Genomic DNA, 12,155 nt, shown 5'->3' with positions numbered 1-12,155 from the left:
ATTGGCCATGGAGGTGGCATGAATACTGTGGAGAGAGAGAAGGAAGAGAGGCTGCCAGGCCTGCAGTCACAGTCATACTTGCGGATGAGACGGTGGTGTCACCCACATGCGACTCACTCTCAATCGTCTTCCTCTAATGCCCCAGGACCGCCGCCACTCCATCCATGAGGATTTTATAGAGGATCAAGACAAGAATTGCAAAGCTAATGCAGAAAGTTTGCGGTCAGGAAGTTTTTCCTCATGTCATCGAGACCCTTTCAGCTCCCTGGGTGCTGAGCGAAGGGCCGCTACTTTACAAGCGAGAAATTTTCAAAGCCACTAAGAAGCAATTAACTGAAGATTTGGAAGCGATAGCCGTATCGAGATTAAAGCCATTTTCCTCGCATTGATGTCGGGAGGCTTTTACCTCACAGGGCCCTTTAACAGAGCGACTATTTTGTGTTATTTCATGAAACAAAGTGTTAGCATTTAAAAAGACTCGGGGAGATAAAGGTGTGAAATCACCACCTCTTTACTAATGCAGGAGTTGATGGGCTTCATTTCCCTGTGTGGCCTATCAGCCCTTTTGATATCAGAGCAAATATTAAATCATAATGAGGATACTGCGGGGAGGCCGAGTCAAATGTTACAGCAGTTTGAGACAGCTGAACTTTAGAGCCGACACACATAGACACAAATCCTTCTTTAATAATCCCAAAGCACCCACATCCAACATTATTTGCCTAGCACAGGTGGACGCCTGGATGTATTTGCCTCATTATTTGAAAGAAACACACCAACCACGGCTGCTGACGCAGGCTTCATGAAAATAAAGGATAAAAAGCTTGTGGCGTTTGTCTTCCTACCTACTTCATATTCAATTAATGTCTATAACAAGCAGGAATAAAATAACAACTCAAACTCATCTGACAATGCAAGTAAAAAGTCGATAGTTATTTTCCATAATGAAAGCACAGAAGAGTTAGTTAAAAGTTCTGAGGGCAGAAAAGAAAATGTCTCAATTAAGCAATGATTTTCCTGTCTGCTAAATGGTTTCCTTTTAGGCCACTTTAAAGGAAGTAAAACTCATGGGTCAATGAAAGATGGCATATGTTTTCCACCGTTATGATGATATGCACACGCACATGATGCAGTTTGCGGCCAGCCGTCAGTCAATCACCCAGCCAGAAAATGAGCAGTGAGAAAATGGTTTGTTAAGAGAGAGAGTTCAAATCTCCATCTAAGCCAAACAGTATCATGTGTCTGAATCAATCCGCTGTTTGTTTGGTGGCATAATTACCACTTATTGTTTTTTCCCCAATTATATTCACAGCATGGAGCAAGAGAGAGAGAGAGAGGGAGTGTGCTAACAGGGTTTAGGATTTCCCCATGAATCACACATCGGACTATGGCAACAGTGAGTGAAGGGAGGAATCTTTGCTGAGTCATGAACAGTTGGTGCCGTTTAAAAGTGGGAGTTTATTTGACTGGAAATGTTGGAGAAGGATTAAAATCTTAAAATTCTCCCAAGAGTTATTTCATTATTTACTCATGTCATTTCAATCTCTTTCTTCCATGGAACACAAACGGAGGAGAACTTTACTTTATTGAACTTTAGGGAATGTCAGGCTCCAAAAATGGGGGGCGGGATCATATAAGCTTGGATTATGCGCTAAATTCTAATCTATAAATTCTAATCTATAATCTTCAATAGCTTTGTGCAATGAAAATACTGAAATGTAAGTGATTTATTTTCTAATTATAAAGTCAATGATGCAAAACATCACTGGTTTTCATGCATCTACTGACGAATCGTGATGTACCAAATTTGAATATACACGCATTTTCAGATTGCAAGAATAAGATTTACTGTAAGTGTTACAACAGAGTTGTGACTTGGTTTCGGTCGGTTTGGTCTCAAAAAGTGCTATCATAGGTCTTCAGGAGGCTATAGCACACTAGTCATGTGCACTACTGTTATGGTCAAGTAAAAAAAAAAAAAACAATTCTGTACAAGAGTAATGACTGTGAAATGGTCCCAGACCATTTTATGATTGGAGACAAACAGTCAAAAGGTCATACGCCTTCTGAAAATAATCACGCTGCTTTGAAAATTAATGGTTTGCGAACAAATTATAGTACCTATCCAAACCAAATGCCACACACTGAAATATGCTCACCACCATCTGCACCCTGCTATTACGAAGAGCAGCATAGGGACAAAATGTAAAGAAACAACAAACCATCATATTTAACAACAACAAAGTTGTGGGAACGTGAAAAGAACTGTTCACTCCAAAATAATGTTCTGTCTTATTTACTCACCCATATGTCGTTTCAAACCCATGTGACATTATTTTTACAATAAAATTATCATAATAATAAAAACAAAATTAAAGAATTTTCACATATAATAGGTTTTCCATATACTGGCCAGGGGCTTGTCAAACTCAAACAACAACAACCTATAAAAGCACCATAAAAAGTCTACTGAACCCAAATGGAAGCCTAGTTTGAGGAACAGACTGAAATATAAGTCACTGAAAACCTTCACTTCCACTGTAGCTCTGAAATTAAATAAATAGTTTGAAGTCATGGCGGGAGTTAGACGTCATGACGGTCAAATTTAATACGTGGTTGTGAAGATTATCAGTATGAACATTTATTGAAGTGAAAACATCTATAAGAAAATATTCTACAACACACTTAATATATACATATAATCGGGAAAAACGCATTCTGGAGTGAAATGACATGAGGGCGAATAAATAATGACAATGTAAATTTTTGGCTGAAATTTCCCTCTGAAGGGCAGGATATTGTCTCTTTGACAGGACCTCTATACACACATCCAGTTCTACCCTTGCATTAAACACCACATGGCCTTATAACAGGAAGCAGGTGGGACACGTCTGTCCTTGTCGTTTATGTCCTTCTCCTGCACCCGAGGTCTTACCGCGCGCGAGAGAGAACGGGGAGGATACAGAGAACCAGAAACACTGAGCATCTTGAGTGCAGACAGACAAGAACAGAACACCGACATATTTATTAAGCTTAAGGGAACGTTGACCCAAAAATGAAAATTCTGATCTGGATCCATTTGACTTTAATAGTATTGACAAAAATGCTTCTTTTTGGAACATGAGAAATAAATTATAACAGAATTTCATTTTTGGGTGAACTGTTCCTTTAATATCCGTCTATAGAACTCGGCACAGTTATTGAATGATATAACTATGCATAACTTATCAGTTCTTGAATGTCACAGACAGAGGTGTTCGCTGAATGGTCAACCTCGGGTTTGTGTAGATTTTGTCCTCATTGGCAGCCCGAACAACATAAATTGACCCAGAAAACACCCTTTAAACTAGGTACCAGTAAATTGCAAAACTGTATTTGCAGGCCCAACAAAACAAAACAAAAATAGTAGCAGATAAACAAAGTATGCATAAATACTGAACATCCTTTTGTTAAAACATCTCTAGCAGAAATGCATATTATTCTATGAATACTTTTATGACACGTAAGAGATATCTTCCACCCAGTGCTGACAGCCTCCAAACCCAGACAGCAATTAAAAAGAAATGTCCTGGACAAGCAAACGCAGCTGAACAGCTGTTAAGTCTTAAAGACCACCTGTCACTGTACGTTTCCTCTTTTGCTGCCCTGTCTTTAACCCCTTCTCACTTCCAATTACCAATACTTCAAACTAACAACCATTATCCAAACTTAGTCACAGCACACAGCTTCAATTACTTACCAAACGCACTCTGAACACTAATGACATGGTGCTACAAATCTCTCCAAGGACCTGAATAAAGGCAGTTTTATTTTAGTCCACACGAGAAACAGAAAGCGGTGTCCTCTGATCCTAGGGTTTATGAGGGAGCCTCCTCTCATTCTCTCTCTTTCTGTCTGCCTCTGTCTTTCTCCTTCCCGTCTCTCTCTCTCCCTCTCCGCAGCGGACGGATCCCACACAGCTGCAGCACGCCTCTCTCCCACAGATCAGGGAGGATGTGGGCGTAAAGTGATTTGATTTGCTCTGAGTTGTGAAGAGAGGAAGACAAGCAAAACATATCCTGAGATGCTTTCAAATGTAGAATGACAGCTTGAATTAATCTGACCAACGGCTTTGGCCATAGCCCACATAAGTGAATTAAAGGCACACTGACCATGTTTACATGCACATGAAAATTCGAATTAATATCGTAATTCGATCATATTTCAATGCAAGCGCGTTAACACTTTAACCTGATTACCATAACCTGATTAAGCCGATATTCCAATCAGAACTGCCATGGCAGTTTTTGTGCCAAGGGAAATGCAAATTTCCATACTTAATACATACATACAATTGTCTTATTATAAGGCTATTACTATCAGTGTCACAGTACCAAGATTTTAGTAGTCAAAATTTCAAGTAAAATTCTACAGTTCTCCGTACCAGAGCAAAAACTTTTGAATTAAAGGGTTGGTTCACCCAAAAATGAAAATCATGTCATTAATGACTCACCCTCATGTCGTTCCAAGCCCGTAAGACCTCCGTTCATCTTCGGAACACAGTTTAAGATATTTTAGATTTAGTCCGAGAGTTTTCTGTCCCTCCATTGAAAATGTATGTACGGTATACTCTCTTTGTCCAGAAAGGAAATAAAGACATCAAAGTAGTCCACGTGACCACAGGGGGTTAGTTAGAATTTTTTGAAGCATCGAAAATACATTTTGTTCCAAAAATAACAAAAACGATGACTTCATTCAGCATTGTATTCTCTTCCGGTTCTGTTGTCAATCTGCGTTCACGAGGCCAGTGACGCTGCTGACGTAAGACGCTGCTGACGTGTTATCTGGTGCGTCCGTGTATTCGGGTTCAAATAAATATGTCTGGTTAAAAAAAATGCAAGTCTTCCCCTGTGTCGAAGTCCTTAGAAATGTTTGCAAAGATTGTTTTGTTTACAGCGTGCGTCTCCCTCAGACTGTAAACGAAGCTCGGGCGCACCAGATAACACGTCAGCTCGTCTTAGGTCAGCGGACTCATGAACGCGGATTGACAACAGAACCGGAAGAGAATACAATGCTGAATAAAGTCGTCGTTTTTGTTATTTTTGGAACAAAATGTATTTTCGATGCTTCAAAAAATTCTAACTAACCCGCTGAGGTCACATGGCCTACTTTGATGATGTCTTTATTGCCTTTCTGGACAAGGACAGTATACCATACATAGATTTCAATGGAGGGACAAAAAGCTCTCGGACTGAATCTAAAATATCTTAAACTGTGTTCCGAAGATGAACCGAGGTCTTACGGGCTTGGAACGACATGAGGGTGAGTCATTAATGACATAATTTTCATTTTTGGGTGAACTAACCCTTTAAGTTCTTTTTTTTGTCATCCATTGATTTTCAGTGACAATAAATCGCAGTTTCTGAATCAATCATGCATTCAAATGGAGTTGTTAATCCAGAAACTTTGCAGTGTACTTAGCAACTTCTATTTAGATTGTGAATGAGTAATAAACAGAAAGCAAGAGAAGAGCCTCCTGTAAGGCGCGCTCGATTGGCCCAAAGTCCGGCATCCGATCAGCACGGAAGGATCTGCGTGTTACAAGTCTTTTCTCAAGGCAAAGTATTTTTGGTTAAATCCAATACATTTTGTCATATGTATTTACTCGTTATTTCATCTGACTCCATAAGTGAAAAGGCTTTAAAGGGATAGTTCGGCCATAAGGGAAAAGGCTTTAAAGGGATAGTTTGGCCAAAAATGATATTTAACCCATGCATTACTCACCCTCAAGCCGTTCGAGATGCATATGTCAATCTTGTTTCAGACGAACACATTTTCAGTTATTTTAGAAAATGTCTTAGACCCTTCAGTGGATATAATGTGAAGCAACGGGTCCACCTCCTTCAAGTCCCAAAATGTGCATACATCCTTCACAAAAATAATCCATCCGGCTCCAGGGGGATAAACGAAGGACTTCTGAGGGTAATCCGTGCGGTTTTGTCGTAAAAATATACATATTTAAAACTTTATAAATGAAAATATCTGACTTCCGGCAACGATCGAAGCGCGTTCACGGGTGATGGAAGTCGGCGTACGAGGTATGACGTAGTTTTGTTTTGCTCTGCTCTCTGGCTGCGCTGGCGCGTTCGTTCTACGTCACGACGGTTCCTACGCTACGTCATACCTCGTCCTTCCGACTTCCAGTCTGACACAGGGCTCTCAAGTCTTAGGGATTTGGCGTGAGACACACGCTTTTCAACCCGTTCACACGCTCACACGCCACACCTTGTATTTCTTACACAGAGACATTACGACGATAACGCACACCAAGTTGCGGCGCTATTTTTTAAACAGTGAAACCGGTAGAGGAATCAAGTGAGTTGCCCATAGAGCTTTGAATGCCCTGCCACGCACCAGCTAATCAAATAAAAAAAATATAGCTACCGAACAGCCAATCAGAAAATAGCATTGCTGTATCTGGGTAAGATTTTCACAGGCTCGCTCGACACAGATTCGGATGCTCGCTGAACTAAGTACAGAAGAGGACAGCGGCTGTCACATTTACATCTCGCTGAAGTTTCTACAGACTGATCAACGTGGGAGAAGAACATATCATATGAGTACAGTAAGTCATCTCATCATTGCTGGGAATATATGTGTCCAGACAGCTGGTATGTTAGCTAACAGTTCGACCAGAGTATCATGTGAACTAGCCTGTCTAACGTTAGCCGGTTGAATCCCTGCTAGTTTCAGCAGCTATTCTGACACTTGTTTAATATTCATTCTGGACCCATTATTCACAAAGTATAAAAATATTGATTATTGCAGATTTGTCAATTTCAAATATGTCAGGGAAGAGGCAAAGGAGCATTCTTTCATGCTTTGCTCTAAAAGATCAGCTCCCTAAAAAGGTGGCTTGGTCAGAGGAGAAGACAGTAGTGAAGGCAGTGGAGGACACTGTGGAAAAGGCAGTGGAGGAGACAGCTAGGGTACCAGTAGAGGATGGGTCAATGGAAGAGATTGTTGAGGACACCCTAGCGGAAACAGTGAAGAACCCACTGGAAACAGGGAAAAAGAGAGGCTTGAGTGGAGCAGCCACCTATTGGTGTTCCTTTAAGAAGGAGTGGTCAACCCGATGGCCATTCATCACAATGCGAACCACCAGCTCTTTTTACTGGTGCTCAGTCTGCAGTCAAGGGCACTTCTGTGTCCATCAAGGTGTGAGGGACATAAGCAGGCATGTGGAAGGCAAGGGACATCGAGCAAAAGAACAGGCCCTAAAATCAGCCAGCAGTGTTGCACAGTTCTACAAGCCAGAAACTTCTGTTGGAGGCATGAGTGTACAAGAGGCCAAGGTACATAGCAAAGGAAAACCAAAAGGCTGTTGGCAATGTTTGATGAATTGCATTTTCCTTTTAAATTGTCGGTTATATTACACTGAACACTTATTTAATGCTTTATGAGTTATTTAATTAATTGTTTCTGTTGCAGACCAGGAGGGCTGAGGTGAAGGTTGCCGTTGCAATGGTGCAGCACAATGTTCCATTTGCCGTTGCTGACCATTTCAGCCCCTTGTACAAAGAATGTTTTAGAGACTCCCCCACGGCTCAGAGCTTTGAGAGCGCAAGCAAGCACCAAAACAACGTGCATCATAAATGAAGCAGTGGCACCTCATTTCAAGAAGGAACTGGTGATGAAGATGAGAGAGAATCCCTTCACAATTGTCACAGATGGCTCAAATGATACTGGTATGAGTTTAACAACAACCAGTTATTTGTATTTTTTATCCATTTCTACATGCTCACTCATACAATTTTTGAACAACATGGTTTAATTATCCACTTTATTGTTACAGGTCTAGAGAAGATGAATCCCCTCACAGTACGTATATTTGACAGCAACAAAGTTGTGAACAGATTCTTTGATATGTGCACCACAAGTGGGCGGAGCTCTGGAACTGCTGAATTGATTTATAATAAAAAAATCAATGACACCCTGCTGGAAAGTAACATCCCTTGGAGAAACTGTGTAGGTCTCCCTATTGACAATGCTCCTGTAAATACAGGTGCCAACAATTCAATTGCAGCCAGAATGCTGAGGGAAAATGGCAGCATTTACATACATGGATGTCCCTGTCATATTATCCACAACACTGCCAAACATGCAGGGCAGAAGTTTTTGGAAGTAAGTTCAAACATGTACACTTTAAATTACCAAACTGTTAAGTCCAATGCAAAGTAAAACAGTTTGCTGATAGTGTTTTAATAAATATTTGAATTCATGTATTGTAGGTATCCGGATTTGATCCTGAGGATCTGGTAGTGGATGCTGGGTATTGGTTTAAGGGAAGCACCAATTGTAAAGGTTACCTGGTAGGTTTGTGACTCAACCAGCTCTACTTTTATACAACAAAATGCAGACATTTTTAATTTGTTTTATATTGATGTTATATATTTTTCAGAATTTTGTGACTTCCATGACAGTGAGTACATGGAAATGCTGCTGCACATTTCAGTGCGATGGTTAAGCCTGGAGAGGTGTATTACCCGAAATTCTGCGGCAGTATGGGCCACTTACCAACTATTTTAAATCTTTAAGTATGTTGCTTATTTCATTGACAGTAGTACAGGTGCATTACACCAAACTAAATGTATATTTTTAAGCACAATCTGTTTTTATTTACAGATGAGAAACAACCAAGGTTTAGAAGGCTGGTGGATGCTTTTTCCAAGCCCCTGACTGAAGTCTACCTCCTCTTCTTTCAAGCTATGCTGCCAATGATCTCCACACTGAACCTCCTCCAGAGAGAAAGGTCTTCCATCTTCCAGCTCCATGGAGAGGTAAAAAGGGTTGGCCATCCTGCTGCTTATTTGTCCTAGGCTGATATGTCCTTTTTCAAGTAATACATGGAAATCTTTTATGAACTAACAATTTCATGATGAACTTTGTCATCTGCAAATTTGGTTTGAGGTTCATGAAGCCGTTAGCACTACAGGGCCGACAAGTCCATGACATCCTCTACAAGGACCCACTAAACCAACTGCCAGGTAAAACTTCCAAGTCTCACATAAGGAGATAGACCTGTATATACACGTTTTGGGAAGATTGTTATTGGGCGATATCGCTGATGTTATGGAAAAGGCATAACATGTGTGTAGGCATACAATGTACAGTATGTGTTGTCTATGGGTAAAAAAGCATGCTTACATAGAGGAATAACTTCAACCACTTGCACTTATTGTGCATATCTTGCTATTTTTTTCTAGTTTTGAGTTAAAGTGCTGATTGTCAGGTAAAATTCCTGTGTGTCTACCTGATGCATTTGGCGAATAAAAAGTGATTTTTATTCTGAGATACTGTTTAAACTATCTGGACTTAATTTGCTTTATCTCTTTCTGTTCTCTGTCTGTCAGGAGAAAAACTAAATTTTGGCTTCACCACCAGAGCTACCCTCAACAGGCTACTTGAGGCTGGAGACATCACACCTCAGGAGGTGCAGCTATTCCAGCAGGCAGCACTGGCGTTTCTGGTCAGGGCTGTGGAGTATGGAATCAACAAACTCGCCCTGAAGGAGGCCCTGCTGAAGCACGCTCAATTCGTTGCCGTGCAGCAGAGGATGGAGTGTGGGGTGGAAGATGCCCTATACTTTGTAGACAGGCAAAGGGTTTCACAATTTCCAAGATTTCAACATATTTAATACTTTAAGTTTAATTTGGACCATGGTCACAAAACAAATCCTTAATCAGTTCTCACATGGTGCTCTTTTTAGATTTCAGGAACTAATTCCTTTCATTGGGCCTGAGGAACAGGACAAGGTGAGTGAGGAGTTCTTGGAGTATCAACTCATGGATATTCCCATGCCCCAAGATCCCACCACCTTTAACATTGAGGAGTTTTGGGGGAGTATGTCCTCAATCAAGTGCAAAGTAAGAAATATTTGGCACCACATGACATTCCCACAACTGAAATCATAAAAGCAAAGCATTTGAGTAATAGAGGCTCTTGGTTCCTTAATTCAGAGGTGACCGGTTTGAGCCAGTTTGGGAGGCTTTCTATAATAGCTGCATTGGTGTTAGTGCTCCCTCATTCAAATGCAGATGCTGAGAGGGTTTTCTCCATGGTAGGATTAAACAAAACCAAAACCAGGAACAGCTTGGCACTAGATGGAACCCTGTCAGCCATCATGACAGTAAAAATGGCTGGCCTGGAACCACAGTGCTTCAAATGAGAGCCACCAACCCCTGTGCTGAAGGCCTCAAAATCTGCTAACACCTACAATAAACCACATACACACACACACACAAACACAGAAATGCTGAATTAAATAAATATTATTTTATTTGTAAGAATATATGTCATCTATCAGATCAGAAACCCGTCCCCACCAAACCCCTGCCGCCGTCGCGGCCACCGGCAAAATCTCACTCTGAACTCAGTTCAAAACTTGAGAGTCCTGCTGACATTCCGATTTTTTTGCCGGTCAAATGCACTCGGGCACCACATGATTAACATTGCGCAATAACATCAGTATCACACGTGCACACGCAACGCACATGTGGGAAACCTTGTGAATTACGGCCGTTACGGGGGTTTCCCGGCGTGCATGTTAATCAATGAGTGCATTCACACCGAGAGCAGGAGCGTCGCGTGAGCAGCAGTGAAGTGGGGTTTCGGCGCAGTGTCTATTTTTGCTGCGCTACTCGCGCTCAATTAAAGTGATTGTTTAGCCTGGCTGGACATGTGGCAGACGAGAGAACAACTGTTTGCGAAATAAAACTTGCCATTGATGTACAAGTGATTGCAATAGGCCTGTGTGTGTGTGTGTGTTTTGAGAAACATCTTTATACTGCAAGGCTATATTTTATTTTTATTTGCTATTTATATATTATTTTGCCATTATGCCATTACCTGTTTTCATACAGAAGTTTAGTTTCCTAAATAAGTAAATATCACTTTTATTTTTTTAGTTGAATATGTGGAAATGAAAATGGTTCTTCCTTACAATAACACTGCACTTAGATAGTGTGAATTTCCTGTAGGGTATGGACCAATCAGACACATACTAATTATTCTTTATATACAAAGGTTTATGAAACTCCTCACACAGCCCAAATGAACAAACACAAGGGCAGAAACAGTGTCATGTTACAGGGCATGATAAGGAGATTTTACGACCTCCGAAGAATGTGGCCACATACTCAAGAGAGAGACTATGAAACAGAAACCTCTTTAAAACAGACTTTGCTGCATTAATCATAGACTAACTGATCTATAAATGAACATGCATAAAACTGTGAAAGAAACAATGTAAATGGTTTACTGTCTCGTGTACTATTAGGTATATATTATGGTATGTATCCTGGTATACAACCAACTAACGATCAATGTAACCTCACCTGTATCATGCCTCCTACCTAATTAATGCTCATTTAATGACTCACACTTTGATGTACATCACCTTCTTCTAGAATGCAGTGTGGATGTGTTATAGCTATCTCAACATTAATGAAGGTATAATCATGCTAGGGACAAAGATCCGTAAATCAACTAAGAGCCACTTTCCCTCTCAGACACGTCACCTTTCTGATTGGTCGAGTTCAACCCTTAGGGGAGGATCTTTTCCAGGCCTTATTAGAGACAGTCCACATGTGACCTCCCTCTCTTAGTTCTTTCATTCAGCCGCAACACTGTTCTGGTGATTCTGGGGAACCCCCTCCCCCTCCACGGGGGCCCCAGGGCCAGCAGGCCTCAATCCAACCAGATATGGGCACAGGCAGGAGAGAGATGACTCTCTCACAAAGAACCAAGGGCAATCTCAAGAGTTTTGGAACAAAGACTCCAACCAACAACGACTCCAATCACCCATCCTTCCGACTTCCTCACTTCTCCTGGGTGCTCGGCGTGGCCTCAACAGATGAGGCCGTGGCAGACGTGGCCTTCAATTCAATGAAATGTGAAAATGAAATTCTGATGGTTCTTCTCATAGACCCTCTTCCGGTTTCCAATTTCATCCTATCACTAACCTATTTATGTATTCATGTGTGTATGTTGTTTAGTTTATTTATATTCATATAAATATCTATATTTAGTTAATAAAACTTGTACATAATATGTATTTGGTTCTGTTTGCAATACAAGTCACTTTACGATCACGGTTTTTGCTACTGGCTCAAAGT

General features: G+C 40.9%; 1 protein-coding gene across 2 annotated transcripts in view; it reads right to left on the bottom strand.

Moving 5' to 3' along the window:
* The window catches only part of pkig (protein kinase (cAMP-dependent, catalytic) inhibitor gamma), a 43,146-nt gene that overhangs the window by 15,868 nt on the left and 15,123 nt on the right, over positions 1–12,155 (bottom strand). The window contains exon 1 of one of the 2 annotated variants that reach the window (XM_077218844.1): positions 3,740–3,977. The exons of the other annotated variant lie outside the window; for it this stretch is intronic. The gene's annotated coding sequence lies outside the window, so the exon portion shown is untranslated. Of the gene's footprint in view, positions 1–3,739; positions 3,978–12,155 lie in introns of those variants that run through there. 2 annotated transcript variants of the gene reach the window in all.

The sequence above is a fragment of the Siphateles boraxobius genome, unplaced genomic scaffold (genome assembly GCF_051911475.1).
Source record: "Siphateles boraxobius isolate OS27281-9 unplaced genomic scaffold, OSU_SipBor_1 77, whole genome shotgun sequence".
In the NCBI taxonomy this organism is placed as follows: domain Eukaryota; kingdom Metazoa; phylum Chordata; class Actinopteri; order Cypriniformes; family Leuciscidae; genus Siphateles; species Siphateles boraxobius.
This window is presented reverse-complemented; position numbering and strand designations above follow the sequence as displayed.